This window comes from Hippichthys cyanospilos, chromosome 18 (genome assembly GCF_059441005.1).
Source record: "Hippichthys cyanospilos isolate Australia breed blue-spotted pipefish chromosome 18, RoL_Hcya_1.0, whole genome shotgun sequence".
NCBI classification, from domain to species: Eukaryota; Metazoa; Chordata; class Actinopteri; order Syngnathiformes; family Syngnathidae; genus Hippichthys; species Hippichthys cyanospilos.
This window is the reverse complement of record NC_142386.1, coordinates 14,111,259-14,131,576: the sequence shown is the minus strand read 5'-3', so window position 1 is coordinate 14,131,576 and position 20,318 is coordinate 14,111,259. Positions and strand designations below refer to the sequence as shown.

The 20,318-nt window shown below is 37.6% G+C and overlaps 1 protein-coding gene and 1 long non-coding RNA gene across 7 annotated transcripts in view; one reads left to right on the top strand and one right to left on the bottom strand.

Annotated features, from left to right (window-relative positions):
- The window catches only part of ncam1a (neural cell adhesion molecule 1a), a 312,988-nt gene that overhangs the window by 176,669 nt on the left and 116,001 nt on the right, over positions 1-20,318 (top strand). The gene's annotated exons all lie outside the window — the stretch shown is intronic.
- On the bottom strand, positions 885-19,934 carry LOC148409100 (uncharacterized). Its single transcript, XR_015868668.1, has 3 exons — positions 19,805-19,934; positions 13,453-13,631; positions 885-1,030 (listed from the first exon to the last, which is right to left on the bottom strand). It is a non-coding gene; the product is annotated as an uncharacterized LOC148409100 (long non-coding RNA).

Here is a 20,318-nt window from a genome sequence, read left to right as displayed (position 1 = left end):
TATCCCTCGTAGGATAAGCACCGGCAAGCCAGCGACCTTAGTGAAGATAAGCAACTCTAAAAAATGGGTAGATGAATGGATAGTTTCAGGACCTAAAATTGTCCAAATGCTAAATACATCAGCCTGTTGACTGGAAATTTTCAGTTTCCTTTAGTCCTGTATGAAAGCAGATGGATTATAACTGTGTTGAATCTTTTTATTGGAAAACAACAGTCAACAATCAACATTTTCAGGTGTTACAAGCAATTCAGTTACCAAATCATAAAAAACGATTTCCTGCAAAATCATTTTAAAAAAAGTGCTGTTTTTTAGTAAACATGTTCTGTAATACTGTATTGTAATACTAAAATGAAAAATAATAACGTAATGTTTTGATTCCTCCTCAATCTTGTTTCCCTGACGTTTCCTAATATTGATGACACATCACTTCCATGACGAATCAGTTTGAGACATCCAAATTTCCACTTTTACGCTTGTTCATTTGAATTGAAATGTAAACCAAATATGAGGCATAATATCTAAAACATGAAGATGAAAAGATGATTGCGTGTTTCTTTGAAAACCCAGTCTCCCTGAGCATGAATGCAAACAGCACATTTGGAGAGAGTAAATCCTGCATTACTGATGTGTCACTTACTGAGAAAAACAAATCTAAACAAAACTGCGTTGAAGCATTAAAATGTAATCAAAATGTAATTTCTTTATTTGGCCAAATACATTTTAGATATCCATGATAATATTTTCTGGGCCACACCAAATGACAAATCATGTTTTAAATGACATGGAAATCTTAATGCAATTTCTGGGTTGCTATAATTTGAACCCCCCCCCCAACACACACACACACACACACACACACACACACACACACACACACACACACACAAACATGTAGAGCAAATAGTAATCAATCATAATCAATAGACCGACGTCCTCCTGTGGGGTTTGCCGATGTCACATAATGGGTGGCTGATGCGGTGCAGGTGCGCACCTGATTGCTCCACCCTCTCCACACAGGGTGACACTGGTCCTGTCAATCACACGGCAGAAACAGGTTAGGCATGGCACGTGACAGGAAGGTTGCCCTTCACTATTTCTCGCCCTACCTGCTGACATCCATGTCTCTATAGCTTGAACAGAATAGTCAAGCCGCATTTTCCTTTTCATAATGCGTCAAAGTCCACTGAAAAATCATCCACACAGCCTCGCTATGTGCAACAGAGAGGCAAATAGTTGGTCCTTGACGAAAGTGCATTTTTGCGATGTTCTGTACAAACACTCTAAAACGAGTGCATACTATATACAATTGTAAATATATATATATATATATATATATATATATATATATATATATATATATATATATATATATATATATATATATAATTTTAAGCCCTGTAATATTACTTATCATTAGTCTGCTTTGAGTTCTATAATATTGGGGTTGAAAATACGCGACTCAGGGAAAAATACTCGACTTTTACTCTGAAATACAGTACACAATTTTTGAATGTATTTGCAATGTTTTGACGAGTTTGCCATTAAAATGTTAACTCCACATTGGCAGTTCCACACTTCTGTAAAACATTTGATCTTGATGAAGCTCTCTTGTTTTGTTCGTGATGACTCTAACATGCGCTTCAATTGAATGTAATTTGTTTGTGAGGGTTTTTTTTTTTTGCTTGAAGTAGCGAAAATGCAGTTTACGCCATGAATTAACTATTCTAAGGCTTCTGAAGTGCCTTGCTTGTGTAATTTCATAATGCAGCTGGAGAGCCACTTCACTCTTATTTTTTTAAATGATAGCTAAGACTGGAGAGCTGAGCTTTTTTCTTGAGATATATTTTGGGATCTTTATCAAAACTCAACCAGCGGTCACCTTGACCTCCTCATCGGATGCGACATCAAAGAAATGGATTTGACAAAGTGTATAAGATTCTGCTTCTGCTTCATGTCGAAATGAAGCCAACCTGCTGCAGAAAAATTTAAATGTGAGTTTGACGGCTAAGATGATGAGACCCGTGTGGCATCTTTTCGTTGGTTTGTTTCCAAAAAGAATCAAAAGCACAAATTCCCCCTTGCGGCTTTCTATTTGGGATCTTCTGTGCCTTTCGTACGATTGTTCAGATGAATAATTCCATTTCCGCTTCAACTTGAAATTTTACAAGGTTGTTCTTCCTCATGGATGTCTGCCTCGGTTTATGAATCTGTACTGTACATAAAAGTGGTTGGTGGGCGTTGGAGTTTTAGAGCAGGCGTCCCTCAGGGCCTCGGCGGTTGGCGCAGAGTTTTGTAGTTCAGCCCCTCTCCAATGAGAAGCCTCTCTGATCTCAACTTGTAGCAGGATCCCTTCGTGGTGCATTAGGACTTTCATATAAGGCAGCTTCACAGTTCAACACATTGGCAGGATACTCCACATATGCGTGATTGTTTGATTGTTCTCAATCATCTGGTATTCACTTTCAAGATTCACTTCCAAGCCGTTCTACCACCCAGGAAATTTAGACCAAATGGGCTGATATAGAAAGTGGTGGAAATGTATGATATGTACTATTTAAAACAGGATTAACAAGACATGATTTCATGACACTAGCTCTAAGAACCCTTCAGCAATATCATACCTATTCGTATTATCCCTCATCAAAACATTAATATGACACCAGGGCTCCAGAATCACAAATATATATGACATCACCTTTAATGTAGGCTAATCAAGCTCATTTTATTTCCAAAGCATTTAAAATTGATTATTTTAGGTATTTCTTTACATAGGGTTATCATTGAGTTAATAACAAATAAACATGACAAAAATAAATTAAAAACACAAATAAAATGTTTGCACTCACCAATGTGGATCCGTACCTTGATTCATTTGAAAATAAAATCAATACTTCTTCCTTAGACTGCCGGACGATTTTGAGCATTTTCACTCATTTTTCAAGGTCGACAAAATATTGTACATGGTAACATTGGAAAGATTCTGTTCTTCAATCTAACTTATTCTTTTGTGTAATAATCGTGTAAAAAATAGTGAATTTGAGCGACATTGAGCTATTTTGGACAAAAAGGAGAAATGAGATTATTGTGGAAAGAAGTGATTTCTGCACAATGACTTTTATAATGTTTTTTCTTTTTATTTTAATTGGCGTCTGAAAAAGCTCAACCGTCCTTCCTTTCTTTAAAACACGAAAAAAATATAAAACTGTCTTTTGATGGAAAATTTGCATGTGTATAACGGCAACATTTTAACATTTTCGGAACATATTTACACATTTGTGGCTAATTAAAGATTCAACGAGATTTTATTATTGTCACATCTATAGTACTATACCACACAGTGAAAAGGTTTGTGTGCATGCATGTGTGTTCTTCAAACCTAATACAGTGGGCCCCCGTGTTACAACCTTAATCCGTTCAGCGGCTAGGCTCGTAACTCAAAATCACGGTATGACGGGCAATCCAAACCTATGTTAATTAGTGAATGCGTGCAACACGTGCAAAAACCTTAGGTACCGACTGTCAAGCGGTTATGGTCATACTCACTAGCAAGGTTAACTAGGCGTGCGCCTCCTTCGTATTTTTTTATTATATCCTGCTTCGTTTCTATTGTCATCATCCTCTTACATCTTCCTTTACCGTCACTTGCAATTTTAGAAGCCATGTCTAACAGATAAAAGTTTGCAAAGTCTTCACAACACACTGACCAGCTCGTGCCATCAAGCAAGATGAGGGAGTTCGGCCAATAGCATATCGGCATTTCTGTGATTGACGTGACGCTGGCCAGTAGCATATACGCATCTCCGTGACTGCCTTAATCGACCAATAGCATATTGGCATTTCCGTGACATGCGAGAAAAGTTTTTTTTTTTTTTTTTTGATGCAGCAAAGCGAAAAAAATAGTGGGGACACACGGACACACTGTTGGATGGTTCGTAAGATGAAAGGTTTTTGCGTAAGAGGGAGACAAAAAAACGCCGCAGTCCACGTCGTAAGATGAAAAATACGTAAGACAGGGGGTTCGTAAACAGGGGGCCCACTGTACTTGATTTTTGCATGATAATGTGTGACACATTTTTCTGGACGCAAGCGAATGTTGCAAAATGCGCACATCCACTTTGTTCGAGGAATCCGGTTGGTTTTGGTTTGACATTAGATTACAACTCCTGCCTTTATCAGTCTGCCTTGTGTCTTGTAGGAGTTCTTGTCTCCTTCATGAAACTCACACAAGCTGCTAGATGCGAAGGGAGAGAGGATAGCAGTGCAGTAACAGAGCATTGTAAATCTATTACAGAGATACGTTTTGTAATAAATTGGAAATGCAAATAGTAAAATGTTTGGTCAGCTACAAGCTTTACTCTAATTAGACTTGCGGGCGTCACACCACAATTATTAAACAAGTCATATGGAATACCTTTCCATGTTCTCTAAACAGTGCACTCTCAGCTAGAGAAATCATACATTTTATAGTAACATTCCTGTGCGTAAGCAAGGTTGGACTCAGATCTTTGTTCAGTCTGCTTGCTTGTTTTATTGAAAATAATGACATACACCCTCCAGCTGGTTCCATTACGGTAATTATTGTAAGAATACAATGAAAAACATCTCATGTGACTCACACATCAATTTTCCACGAATGGTGTAGAATAAAAATCATATCTAATTTTTAAGTTACGATTTATAGGATGCACTCATTCACTTTTTTCATTCATTTTGAGGGAAAAAAATGTGCCTTATATTTGGGGGATTATACTACCTCTTTGTCTCAGTGAAACACTGTGGATTTGAGTCATCTGTGTATGGCGCCCTACAAACACTAAGAAAATTAATAAATGAATCTGGGCTCGGGAGGTTGGTGATGTTTACATAGCTGCAACTTTGGTGCCTTTAGGCACAAATTTTCCTCTGCAGGACTAACTGTTGCTTGTTGATTGACAGTTATTTTGAATTCCTGTAGTTTGCCAGTGCAATAGAATATGAAGAGTGGTTAGCTATGAGCCGCAGGATCCCTGGAAATGTCTTTGTGAAGGCAGGATTTTTTTTAATGCATTGTATATAGAGGACTGCATAGGTTTCATGTCATGTACAAGACATTTGTTGCTCTTCTTGCAAAGGTGCCATCCAAAGGACAGCTACGTAGTTGTTTAAAAAAAGATGCAATCAACAAGCCATCATCCCCTCTACTGCATTTTCCCATGTAACCTTCATAATGTTTTTGCCGTAAGCAATTAATTTGCAGGGTCGTTGAGCACGGAAAAAGGAACCTTTGGCCGATTGTTTGTCCAATCTCTAGTTAGACGTTTGTATTAAAACAAATTCACGGAGAATGAACAAGGGTTTCCACTTATGCATTTTTTAATTACCGTCACACCATGCTGCCACGTTCACGCACAAAAGAGTACTTGTCATCAGGGAATGCTTGTAACGCCTTGTTCAATTGCATAGGCACGTGCCATGCATTTTCATACTCTTGTAGCGCCCAGCGAGGTTATGAAATCGTCAAGCAGAACGTTAGTGCTATGAGCAAGTGCTCTCAATGGAGCCGTTAATTGGGAGCCGGATCGTTAGGCAGCGCTAACGCTAAAATATGTGTCAAATATTGTAACTATCCTATTGTTTTGTACTGTTTTCTTTTTCTTTTTCTATCTTTGTCATGGCTGTCAAAGATATTAATAAACAATCAACATATTTCTTGAATTTAATTGACGGTAACAATACTTTTTTTGCCCCCAATATCTATTCAGATACCGTGCTCTACCATATAGGATGATACTGATATCGAAGTGATATTGGATTTTTTTTGTTTTGTTTTTGTCATTAATACGGAAAAACAAAACACTCATTTGGATGTTGTCAGGCACTCCTTTTAAAAAAATATTTTACGAAAAAGGAAAAAAACAAATACAATTTGTCATTTCTCTTAAATATACTGTATATAAAGGGAATGAGGAAAACATCGGTTATTTAAAAAATAATTGTGTTTTTTGTCATGTGGACAAACTTTCTCTCTCTCTCTCTCTCTCTCTCTCTCTCTCTCTCTCTCTCTCTCCCTCACACACACACAAACACACAAATACACAAACACTCTCTCTCTAATGTCATTGTCTCCACCTTGAAAGATTTCACTGCAATAATTGTAAAAAGTTGTCAAAAAATGATGTGTGTTCTTTGAGTGTGGAGGCAAAAAAAATGGTTTCATTTGTCAATTTCTTTGTTATACTATCTCTTTGAAATACAACCTATTTACATCACTCCATTAAAGTCCACCTGCTAGCACTATGCCTTCATTTTGAACTCGAATTTACCAGCGCTTAAATGGATTACTTTTATTATAGCAAGAGCCCCTCGTAAGTGAGGCTGTGGTTTTATTTACATCCTTTCCCCTCCCTTCCAAAATGTTGCAGCTTAAGGCCAATGATGCATGGCGATCAAAGAGAAAATGCTTTGGTTTTGGGCACCAAATGTTTACAAGCTGCAAGACCAAAGAAATGCCAAGCCGCACAAACACTGGCATCCTTCACAGCCAACCAAACTGAATAAGCTATCAAAGTGTGTTTTTGATACTTTTAATTTACTCCGTATCTTTGAAATAGAAACCTTGAAAATATGTTTCTTTTTTTTTTTTTAAGTGGGTGCATGCAAGTGAGCCTGGAGGGACTCAATGTGTTCATTTCCCTTTTGTCTTTCTATGCACACACGCATAATTGGTATAGAGCGGGTCGGTGCAGAAAAAGCGCTATAACTCAGATTAATTCATGTCAGCTGTGGCAGTGGAAATAAATGGCTTTGGGAATTGGGGGTGCACTTGGCGGAACAAAGCTAAATTTAGCCACCCCTAAAAAAATGAGGAGCCACAAAATAGGCACTGGTAGGTGAAAGTAGAGTGCTTACCACTGGGATGTTGACAGGGCACGAGATGCCTTTAAGAGAGTCAGTCTGTAAACTGATACCCAACTTTCAGCTTCTTAATCTTAATGTCGACGAACACGACAAAATATAAGTTTCAGGAGATGACTACTTGCAGATGGGATGTTCATGGAAGTGAATGAACCTTTTCAGTCATATGGAACATCGTAGTACCGCATTTGTCCATGTACGTCAAGTTCAAGTTTTTCTAATTTTCAACCCCTACATTGGAAGGGGTCGATTTATAATCCGTATAACTCAAAACCAGACCAATTATCTCCACATGTCTGTGTTTGAATAACATTAATCCGATTGCAAAAAAAAGCGTAAAAGGATGATTGCATTTACAATATATATATATATATATATATATATATATATATATATATATATATATATATATATATATATATATATATATATAATTTTTTTTTTCTTTTACCGGTAATTATTTGCATAATTGTGAGGAAATGTTTTCTCTTTTAATTTGCCCCTGACTCAACCCTGGTGCGGTGTTTGATCTTTACATCAAAGGCATTTCAGATCAAAAGGAAAGGGATTTAAAGAGGAGATTAGGGAGCTGAAATTTTCACATGGCAGGACCAATTCATTATCACACTGGCAGAAGTGTGCCATCTCTTGACTAAAATATTGCGAGAATGATGTGGAAGAAAATGGTCATTTTGCAAAATACTGCACAGGGCTAACATGGCACTGGCAAAAAACAGTAAATGCTTGTTATTTTCGGGTGATTGTCGGGGTTGAGGCCATTTTCGGGCAAATTCGGCACCAGATTGTGATGTCCACAACTTATAGTGGCCTCCCCCTCATCAAATGGTGACCGGCATCACCCCTAAGGGAAACCTCCTGTAAAGAAAACAGCATGCTCACAAAGAAAGCTCTTTATTACCGTGCCAAAATGTGAGGTCCAATCAGCGGTCAACAATGCCTATCCACCAACATATAATAAATCACACTGAGTCCAACAGAACAAATTTTGTGAAGTGACATGATTTCAAAACACATCGGCACCCGGCAATTCTGTAACGGCTGTTATACATCGGGAAGTTTCACAAAGTAATAGATGATGTTTCTTTTATTCCACTTTTGTGACCCATTAAAAATTCTAAGTGCTTTGTGTGCAAAAGTTTATTGGTTAAAATAATCACTTTTTTCTCCATGCCCAGAGGGGAAAACAAAAAAAAAAAATCTCTCTTCAAGTGACACAGATGTGTACATGATTAAAAATAAGAAGTCAATCATTAATCAACAAGGAGATTATTTTCTTCTGCATTTTTTACTCATTGAATTCATCCTCTTACTTCTTCCTTTACCGTCACTTGCAATTTTAGAAGCCATGTCTAACAGATAAAAGTTTGCAAAGTCTTCACAACACTCTGACCAGCTCGTGCCATCAAGCAAGATGAGGGAGTTCGGCCAATAGCATATCGGCATTTCCGTGACATGCGAGAAAAGTTGTTTTTGTTGATGCAGCAAAGCGAAAAAAATAGTGTGGACACACTGACCGGCATGTTGGATGGTTCGTAGGACAAAAGGTTTGTGCGTAAGAGGGGGACAAAAAAGCGCCGCGGTCCACGTCATAAGATGAAAAATACGTAAGACAGAGGGTTTGTTAACCGGGGGCCCACTGTACTAATTTCCACATTGTTCTCTAAAACTATTACAACAATATTTGTAATTTTGTTTAATCCTAATCCTTTTCTGATTTATTATTTGTTTTTGCTTCATATTCTTCCTTGAGAATAAACGTTAAAGAATTCAAAGTAAAACGAGTAATTAAAACTTCAGCACCTCTCTCCACCCCAAGGGTGAGTTGCATTTATCTGTATGGAGCATGGCCTCGATAGCGAAACCGCTTGCGTCTTTATTGATAACTCTGCTCAGCTGAAACGGGCGAGGTCAGCTGGGGCTGCAGGCCTGAGATTGAGATGGAGTGCATAGAAGTGTTTTTCATTAAAAATAAGAAAAAAGAAAAAAAATTGCTAAGGTTTTCACTTCAGTTGTGTGGGATTTGGTTAACACATACATCATTGGACAGGTGCATAAAAAACATTTTGAGGCCCCTTTTTTGATGGCTTCTTTCAGTTTGTTTTTGTCTGTTGGGAGGCAAACCATTAGATAGCACAGTTAGCCTAAGTCTTTCAAAAAGTTTTTACACCAAGTACCAGCAGCAAATGCTCTGCGCTTGAAGTACAACACCATGACCAATCTTAAATGTTTTTAAAAAAAAAATTCCCCAAATACATTATCTACTGTATGTTTGAAGATGATTTCGGCAGCAACTGCATGTGAATAAGATGAATAAGGCACAAGACCGAGAACCAAGGACATAATGGTCAGCTGTGGAGTAACAGTACAGTGTTAAATTGATTTTTGGGGAGTGTGGCTAAAATCAAGCCCACTGATGAACTTTGATCGGGTGCAATTGTGAGCTACATATTAGTTATTATGACTTGGCTCACACCTGTCGCAAGCTAACTGGGAGCTTAAAGATCTTGTTTCGGCATTTAAAGCCCAGTGATGATCCCATTTTGACTGATGGGATATACTTCAGCCACCGAAGACTAACACCAAGTGGATATATTTTCACTGATCAAATATATAGGAATGTGGTGGTTACACATTTTCTTTTTAAAACCACCAAGCAATTTAGCCATTGATTTCATTATCTCAGGGGTGTCAAACTCATGGTTATTGTGATCCACTGTTTTTTATAGTTTTTGTCAATTGATTTGACTTCACAGTCATATTAGTCAATTAGACTGTGAAGTCAAATAAATTTAAAGTGTGTTCCTCACACATGTACCGCATGTTTTGAAATCAGAGGCCGATAAAAATTGTTCAAAAAAGAGGTTGGGAGCAAAAAATGCTCGTTCTTTTTCTCCAAATTTTTTAAAAAATGAATACAACTTGAGAATTTGGCATTTTAGCCAGAAAATTGAAGTCAAATTTGCATTTCGCAGGCCTCATAAAATGAATTGATGGGCTGGATCTGGCCCTCGGGCCTTGACTTTGATAACTTTGAATTATCTTAACTCTTTTGGTGCTGAGCGTTATCGGAACCCATAGAGTGCCAGCTGATTTTTAGACAATAACAGACAATATTTCGTGCTATGTCCAGGTAAACAAGGGTGGTATGATGAAAGATTGAGTTTCATTCCTTACTTAGAGTTACAAGCATGTAATGTGTGTGTAGTACAGTATGTATTGCTTTCTTCCCCATAGTTAGCAACACTGCCATCCAATGGATGCAGTTCATCACTACAGTGCTCAATTGGCTTTATATTCAAATAAGCACTCGTCAAGGGTATCATATACCCTTTCATAAAAAAATTAAAAAACTATTTGATGAGAATTCTCATCATTGGCACAACATAAGTATTGTGAAAGACGAGAATTCTCATCTGAGGCACTAAAAGAGTTCATGCTAATTATGTTACATCTTGGATATATGCAAATGATGGGATGTAGTTTGGGATGTCGCCACATCATTTATCAATGAAAGCCAGCAGTAAGGGCTGAGGTTATGTTTGTCCTGGGCAGCGCTGCAGAAACACAATGTATATTTCTTTTTTTTTTTATTTTTAGTGACCTCATTTAACAATGGTGCAGTGTACTTTGTCATTTTCTGCAGATGCGCGTTGTGTTCATCCTCTCCATCGTCATCTGTACCATATGTACTGTATGTCCGCACGGGAATTGTAGTCAGGCTAGATCCCATTGCATGTCCTCATTTTTTCCAAGGGCAAACTTTCTCAGTTTTTTTTCCCCCGTCTCAGAATCCAGCAGCAGCAGTGTACCGCAGTCACAGCTTCCTCTTTCTCCTGCGCTGTCTATTCCTATCTCACTATTTTTGCAGTCATGTCCATCCATACATTATTGAAGCATTTGAGAAAGAGGGTTTGGTGATGCCACAATGGAGAAGTCTCAGCATGTAGGGTGACACTTTTTTTTTTTTTTCCTCTCTAACCACACCCTGTTCTGGTGCTTGAATAATGTACCGGTATACTCGCATGTCATATACACTGTGTCTGGTGGTGGTTACGGAGGGGGTGTATGGAAGGCTGAGAGTGGGTGGGGTGTGCAAGATAAGGATCATCAGTATGCCAAGTGTGTCACTGGAAAGACGCCCTCCACTGAAAGATTGAATTTTGCAGTGAAAACAAGACAGAGTGGAATGGATGAGAAGCATCAGATTTAGATGGATACTGGAGTGAATTAATTTCAAGTCTCGCTATTCTGGCTTTGTTTAAAGGAGACGCATTATGCTTATTTTTTATCATTTGAAATAATTTCAAGGTATCTAAACAAAATAACTTGACACATTTTCTTGTCAAAATAAGAATGAAAAAAATGCTGAAATTGAGGAGAAAAAATAGTGCACAGTGTGTCTGATCATTCTTTAATAGAACACCATGTACACTATTTTGCGGACTCTTATTATCTCTCCTTTAATAAAAGCGAGAAACACTGCTGAAACTGCAATATAGGTGAGTGTGTGGATGTGTGTAAATTTTACATATACAGTATATCGTGATTCCCCACATAAAGGACACACTTTTTGTGTTTGTTTGTTTTCCAAAGAATGAGGCCAAAAGTATGGGTGCGACACATACGTGGTAATTAAAGATTTACATATATCCGTGACATCTTTTGAGGAAGATTGCTTCTGATGCCACATAGGCCAAGTTATGACGTATAGATGCACATTTGTAAAATTGGACGTATTCTCACTTATGGTAATAATAGCAATGAGACGAGCGAGTCTAAAGCAGTGATTCTCAAAGTGTGGCTTGTGGCCTGACTGCAGCGAGTCCGTGAAATAATTTGGGTTTTTGATTTAAAAAAAAACAAAACAAGCAATCATATTTGTATTAATTTTATTATATTTTATAGTAAATTGTGAAAGGATTCATGACCAATAAAGCAATCAATTCAACCAGTTTAATATATTTTTTAAAATGTCATAATTTTGAAATTTGTCGAAATGTGTTGTGTGTCATCAATTGCTTGCTAACAAGGCGGTGAAGCCAGCAAGCGAAGGTGATATTTTATTTTACAATGCTGTTTTTGACTAAATAATTGGCAGCAGCCAGGCTTGTTCTAAGGAGGTATGCAATTTGCAATATTTATTTTTTAAACTTCAGTATCGCTGAAAAGTAACAAAAACATTTGTTGTCAAATTTAATTTGTTGATGAATAAAAAGCACACTTATGTTTGTCTTCAATTTTTGTTTTTGGTTTTTGTATGTTTGTTTTGTTTCCGCAAACTTTTGAAATGGGGGCCTTTGAAAAATTGGAAAATTGCTGTCAAAAATGGGTCCCTGACTCCAAACATTTAGGACCAGAGGCAGTCATTTGGCTTTTAGCAGCCAGTGCATGCGTCACAGCTAACAAGCTGCTCTTTTTAGCTGAAGTTACTGTATTACCCCATCATTTTCAATAAAAGAAGTTAGCAGACTGAACCATCGTTCGCGTCTGTCCTTCTTCACACACAGGAATATTACAATAGCTTTCAAGAAGAAAGTGATCCTTGCAACAGAGTAGGTTAGAGACAGTTAGGCTGCCACAAGGTTTGGGCTAACAGCTCGCATGGCAACCTAGAGTGCAGTCTGTAGCTGACCAGACAGGAGAATGAGGAGGTAGACTTGCTTTTATTTCTCTTAGTGAAAATCTCTCTCCATCTCTCAATCGCTTACTCACTAGCTTACCTGCAAGCCACGTGCAGCTGTCACAGCAGGCACAATACCAAACAAATACATAACTTACAAATATAAAAACCAGAGTTTCCATACCCTGATATAGCGATTCATGATTTCATGTAAAAGATTTGAAATGCCTTTTGAGTAATCATGTATTTTAATTAGTTACTCTAATAATGGCATGTAAATAATAATTTTACGTTTTAAAAACAAAGCACAGGTAGCAATGGTAAATCAAGCCTTCATCATCTTTCGAGAAGTCAAACTTCCTCACATTTTAAGTGTTCAAATCTCAGATGATGTCATACCAGCTATTGTAATGTACTCTCCAGAGGTCATTTAAACCTTCCTGAAAGTTTTAATTATTTAATTTTTCAAAGGTACTGCCTGCTGTGAAAGTTCAAAAACTGTATATACCAATACGTTACACACCTTTTTCTCAACACTAGGGATTTCAACTTGGAAATTAATTTAACGAATATCCATCCATCCATTTTCTATAGCCGCCCATCCTCACAAGGGTTTCAGGCTTGCTGGTGCCTATCCCATATATATATATATATATATATATATATATATATATATATATATATATATATATATATATATATATATATATATATATATATATATATATATATATATATATATATATATATATATATATATATATATATATATATATATATATATATATATATATATATATATATATATATATATATATATACGAGATAACTCAAACATTTTACAATCAGACTGTTTAGGAAAATTCATTGACAAACCCCGGAGCTCACAATTGCTCAGAATAATCTTTTCAAATTACCTGAGAGTTGAGCCTTTGATGACTTTGATTGCAAGGTAGGCAAGCTGCTCAAATTTGGCCAGGTGTTATGTGCGAACCCCACTTTAGGCACAATGTGGGTCCACTTAACTGATGCTCATCTGGCCTTTGTAGACCAAGACAAGTGTGGCGACAGACATCCTCCTAAACAAGATAAATTCCTGTAAAGGGCAGAAAGAAGTCCAGTTAAAATTGAATCTGTCGGAAATGAGGTCCAGCAAAAGCGTGTGCTTCCCCGCCCTTTGTATCTTCGTCTGGCCTGATAACACTCCCCCATCATCCATTCTGCAGGAGTTGCTCTCGACTGAAAAACGTGCCCCACCAAGCGTAGGCGTTATCCTTTTTCCCGTCTTCTAATCGCATTTGCTGTGAGGGAAGAACGAGAGAGTCTAGCAAGCCACTGTGAAGCAAAAACAAGTATGCAGCATAATACCTATTACGCCACTTGCGTGAATTAGTTAACATATATTTCACGGCTAACTCACCAGCTCCTATGTTGTCACTGCGGGTAAGCATTTACGGCTGAGGTGTTTATGGGGAGAATTTCCAGGAGTAATAACGATGAGCTGAAAATTGTGCGGCTGCACTGATTACTTAGGGATTATGCGTCAGCGTCTCCATGTGTGACTAAATAATGCCAAGGCAACGTTGCATTTTTACAATGACAACATTGTAAAACAAGAGGCGATGAATAATAGGCAATTATCTCACAAGAGTTCTTAAAATTAGGGGCTCCTGGAAATTACCTAAAAACTTGCTGTTTTCATACCAAATAGGCAGCTTTCAGTTCAATTTTAAGCTTGGAGCCTTATTTTTGTGTATCCTGTTATCATAAATGTTCACTCATTTTTCTGCAGGTTAGTGGAATAGCTGTCTGGGGGTAATTCTTTGCCAACTTTCCTAAAATCGTCATATTTTTATAAAATTTTCAGGTTATACTCCGACTTCTCCCAGGGGGAATAGATGAAAGACTGACCAGAACTGTAATTTCGGTCCACCTATTTGTCTCAGGTTCTTGCTTTCGGTCAGCGTTCATTTAAGAAAATTCTGTAGATCTATGAGTTCTGGAGTTGGCTCCACAATGGCTGCTTTAAACCTAAGCGACATCCTGTGAGGGTCCTTGAAAGTTTTCCTGTTGTGATCTAGGTCCACCCAATAAATAGCAAATTGATGAAGTTATCGATGAAGTTATCATTAACCTCTGGCTGTCCAGTGATGTTTGACCAACCTGACCTTATTGCCACCCAACTTGGGCTAATTTTGAAAGGCTCAACAGTCAAATATCAATATATATTTATTTTCAACCCCTCAAAACGTTCAGTGGTATCAGCCCTATCCAAACATATGTATATTTACACTCACACACACACACCACAGCGAACAGAAGACGGCAGCCAAGGTGGGCTTCATCATGCTAAACAATCAACAAGATATGTTTACAATATGTATGAAATACTTAAAATGAAACAGTCTACAGAAAAACGCAATTTTATTTTACATATATTTTTTTCTCAACTACATATCGACTTCAGTGCTCCAAGCAGAGACTAAGGTTTTAGTGAAAAGTCAAATACTGGTATAAAACCTTTGGTCTTAAAAGTAATGGTGAAGGTAAAAGTGAAAAAAAAAACAAAAAAAATCATAACGGGAGTATTTGTGACTGCACTTACCCTTGTGAATTATTTTGACCATTTTTGGTAATTTTCTTTCACATCATTCCTGGAAGTGTGATAACAATATCTCAGTGTACAGGTCAACTTTTAAGAAGTTTTAAGAAGAGATTGAAGAAGTTTTCCTTTTAAGAATGCATTAAAGGTGGAAAAGTCATAAGTTTTCTGCTACCTAGCTTGTTTTTTTATGCTTTTCCTTTGATATCACACATCAACAACATCGAAAAGCCTGAGTTGGGTCAACATTTCCCCCAGGTTTTAAACTCAGCGGTCATACTTTATAGTCCGTTTATTTTAGATACCTGCCTCTGACTTAGACTTCCGGTTTGGGGCTTTTGAGGGCCCCCAAAAAACAAGTCATTTTAATTACAGCGTGAATATGATTATTTTCTATTGTTTCTCTGACAATGAACACTACAATAGACTATTATTCTCACTCAATCATACCTTGTCCTCCTGGTCATAACCTCTAGCTAGGATGTAAAGTGGCTTAGCAATTCTTTCCCGATTGCTTTTTATTTCATTTTTTGACCATGAGTCTCCATTCAGGCGAGAAAAATGACAAGAAAGAAGGAGGAATACCAAGCAGGAGGAATCCGCGGGACATAAAGCGATAAAAACACATTGCGGATGGAAACTCTGCAGGCCATTTGAACATAATGACAGTGACTGTCCGGATGGAAGCTTGAAGAATACCTGAGATTTAAAAGGAAATGTTCCATACAAATTCATTCTGCATATTCCCTAACATTGAAGAATATTTGTGTGGAACATCAGTACGGCTGAAGGAACTGTTTTAATGCTGTCTAACGAGCGAAGCAATACCTGAAAACGGACATATTATGGACAATTGACTTTTTAATGGCTTGTATACAAATACAGTACACTAGTTGAGTCTCTGGAGTGCCTTTTCACTCATCGAGGGTGAAGTTGCACAACCAAGTCCTGTAAATCTTTTGTGAGTTGAGTGTTTTCCGAAACATGTCGATAAACAAGTCGTTCTGAATTTGTGTCTTCTGCATACATCTTCTGCAAGGATCAGCTACATGCTTTCAAGTTGAGTAAATTGAGTGTCAAGGTTAGTGGAGTTACGCTTAGCATTCATGTTTGGGTCAGAATTGAAGTAAGGCTAGAGTTTAACGGGTTTAACGAAGGGTTTTCCCAAATTTTAGGTAAAGAGGACCAGATTTGGGAGAGGTGAAATGTTGCCCATTAAGCATCTAAATTTTATAATATGATACTCATTTTTAACGTTCAACACTGAAACATGGCATATCATTGGCAATTAACATATTCACTGCCAGCCATTGTAGGGACTTTTGACAGTTGTAATACCCATATCATGGTCAATGGTTGTATATAGACCAAATTTACTAAGTTAATGCATGGACACTCTCCTTCCTGTCTTTTTCTGTGCCTTTATATTTTCATTGGTAGAAAAAAAGTAGGTTTACTGTTGTCATCAACTGCTGGCTGTGCATCAGTAAAGTAGTCGACATGTTACACATTTAGAGTGGCGCAGAATCCTCACCCATCCCGGTTGTAGAAAATATAAAATATAATATTCACCAGTGCAGGGTTCGTTTGAAACGTGCCATATTGTGATAAACACATTTTCACTGAAGTGTTTAATTTTATAAGAGGCTAATGAATTAATTGTATTCTGCATCTGAGACTGAGTGGCTTTAATCCTAATTTTACAAAATTGATTTTTTTTTTTTTTTTCCTTAGTAAGAAGTGCATTCAGTGTAACCATGCATTGCATTTAGCATGCATGTTATACACTCATGGACAAGATTACGAGCCAGGTTTATTTTATACCAGAGGCTGCGGCCTGGATATAATTTGACCACTGGCCCCATATGGCCGCCGAAGATGAAATTTAAACATGTCCAGTTTACACATTTTTTGATATGAGAGTTAATGAGGTCATTAGAGTTGAGCAACTTTCGATATTTAAATTCTTTGTAATTTCCTGTTCAGAAGGTTACGACGGGTCGCAAAATGCTACTTAAAAGTTTATCACGGTACTTCGAGGTCTTTTCTGTGAAACAGAACACACATTGAGAAAAAAGGTGATATTAAGACCATTCTCTGTTGCTTAACAATAACTTTCAATTAATCGTAGATATGACAAGACAGTGACTTGAAAATACACAGAATAATAGAAACAAATCTTTTTTTTATTTTTATTTTTATAATGAACAGGCACTTTGGCTAGAAAGAGCCTTCTCAAAGTTTAGACACAAGCTAGACTGGGTTTTCTTTGTTGCTGTTTTTCACCTTTTACTTGGCAGTTTAACGCCGTTCTGACAGTTTGCCCAGATCAGATGTATCCTGCCATAGCTCTTAATGTTGATAGGTGGGGGTGTCCCCTTAATCCGAAAACTCCTGGAGCCAATCGTCAATCACCGTTGTGCAAAACAGTCTTAGAACTCAGACTCCTGTGGTGAAAGGGTTGTTGAAGAAGAGAATTTCTTCTTTAGATTAGTGTCACACCAGCACATTATTAAAGCTTGCTTGATCCCACTGCACCGCTGAGAGTCCCGCAGAACATTCAATTCACGAAGGAAAAACAAGAAGCGATGGCAGGAATCCTCCATGTTAACTAAGTCTTTAATAAAGAAGGCAGAGTATTACAGTTTTTACTGAATATTTCAGCAGGCAACCCACTGGGGAACTTTCCATCCTCGACTACCTGGGTTACACATTCATTTTTATTGATGCCCGACAATGCGCAGCACTCATGTTACGTGATACCACCATGATTGATGTCTGTGACCATATAGGAAGAGGATGTTAAGTTGGATTTCCACATGCAGTTGCTGCTGAATCTGTATTCACGCGTTACCGTTCCCCGCAGGTGGTCCGCTTGTAGGAGGACATGAATGCTCTGCGGGAGCTCTGAGTTAATTCCAAGTTGGATTCTAATCAGCGAATGATAGCGTAAAGGATGCTAGGGGTTGGTTGACTAATGAAAGAGTTCTCTAATGGTTCGATGTGATGTATGTATTATCATTGATAGGAGGAAAATGTTATCAGACTGGTGAGTGTGATGTGTGTGACGAACCATTTGGCTTTGCGTCGAAAGTCGTTCTCAAAACCAAATCCTTTTGTTTCAAAATACATTGAATGCAATTGACTTTTGACCGTGCAATCATATTACAGAACAGACTCTCCCCATACTGGAGGTCCAACAACATTTATGACAGAATTCTATAAGAGATTTTTGGTCTGTTTCATTCCAGTGGTAGCAGTTTAACAAAGTGAATAGTTATTTTTTTTAAATTTAGGGCTGGGCAATAAAAAAGGGCTGACGGGGAGATAGATGGATGGATGGATGGATGGATGGATGGATGGATGGATGGATGGATGGATGGATGGATGGATGGATGGATGGATGGATGGATGGATGGATGGATTGATGGATGAATGGATGGATGGATGGACGGGCGGGCTTTTACTTTGAAAAAAAATGCCACTCAATTTCCTTGAGTGTGTGGTTAGTACAACCACTCTTTTGTTTGATTGTTGCTCTATTTGACAATCAAACATTGCCAAACAGAAAGGACAAATTGATAGACAAACAGTAATTGAGAAAAACCAAACGCTTCATACAAAATAAAATCTGGTTATTCAATTAATTACCGTATTTCTCTGAGTACAAGTCGAGTTTTTTTTCCCTAATTTTTAACCACCATATAAGGGGGGTGGACTTATAACCGCATAACAAAACAGAATTGTTTCCATGCTGTTGTTTCAAGAACATTAAATTCAATATGAAATAAGGAATGTCATTACAAGGATTAAAATGATCATATATACCTCTAATATAATATAGCGTGCCTCTGTTTTAGAGCATTTGCACACAACATCGTAAAATGCACTTTCGTCAAGCGCCGTTGGACTTTGACACATTTTGAAAAGGAAAAGATGGCTTGACTTGTCTCCTTCAGCCCTTGGATGTGTGCTTGAACAAGCCAGCATGGATATCGGGCCGGTGGGGTGAGAAACAGTGAAGGGCAATGTTCCACGCTGTGATCTCACAACAGTCCTCACTTGGGTGAGAAAAGCTTGGGATAATATCTCAAGTAATATGATCAGCAAAATAATCTCCAAAGACTTCCATTTGAAACAAATTGGATGTCTCTGAAGATGACTACCCATGAAAGAGTAATGGGAATGTTTGAACCAATGACAAGAAGGAAGATGAGGATGTCCATGAGTTAAATGGAAAGCGCTATTTGGTGTGTGATTATGACTTTTAGGGCTTTTTTACAAATTAATATTCAGCTGTGTCAAAAAAATAAATAAAAGCATTCTACTTCTAATCATTTTGTTGTTGCAACATTTGCCTCAGCATGTGCATCTACACGCAGGCACACGCACATTAATTGCCTTTTGTTTTAAATTAAAAAAAGGGGGGGTGACTTATTAGCAAGGTCAATGTGTACTCAAAGAAATACAGTAATGAATTTGTCTATAGAATAATATTTTCTGAAAATATTTGATTATCCAGCAGAGAGATAACAGCAGAAATGAACGATAATCACAGGACTATTTCGACTCACTGTTAAATTATGGAGGAGGTTCACAACAATCCAATTCCAACTTTATTTGGTGTGTGTCTATGTCCTTGTAACTTCCTGACATCCTTTACTGACCTTAGCTCGGCTCCGTTGATGTGGGGGTGACATTTCCTGTATATCCGAAAGAATCACTGATCCTGCCAGAGCCAGTGTGAGAAATAAGCACAAAACCGGCCACAGGCTATAAAAGTGCCTGTGTACAGCAAAATAAGATTGGGGTGGATTTAAAGGTAGCTTCTGCACTGTGTCCTATCCTTTCTGCAGGCTCAGGTTTAGAATCATTGGGCCATGTCAGCTGAGCACCCACTGCTTTCGTCACATCCTTCCTTATGTTAGGAGGCAAACCCACTTTGTTTGAGTTGTTCAAGAAGTCACAAATGAGAAGTGAGAGTGTCCATATTGATTAGTCTCATTTTATTTCTATATTAAATAAACCTCACAAGGAAAATACATTTGGATTATCTGTTGTGGCACCCCCCAACTGGACTACCATTTTTGGTTACATTTTTAAGAAAGGGATATACCATTTTACTGTAAAATATAACAGTACAATAAAATAAATACATGATAGCAGAGAATGTAAAGAAAC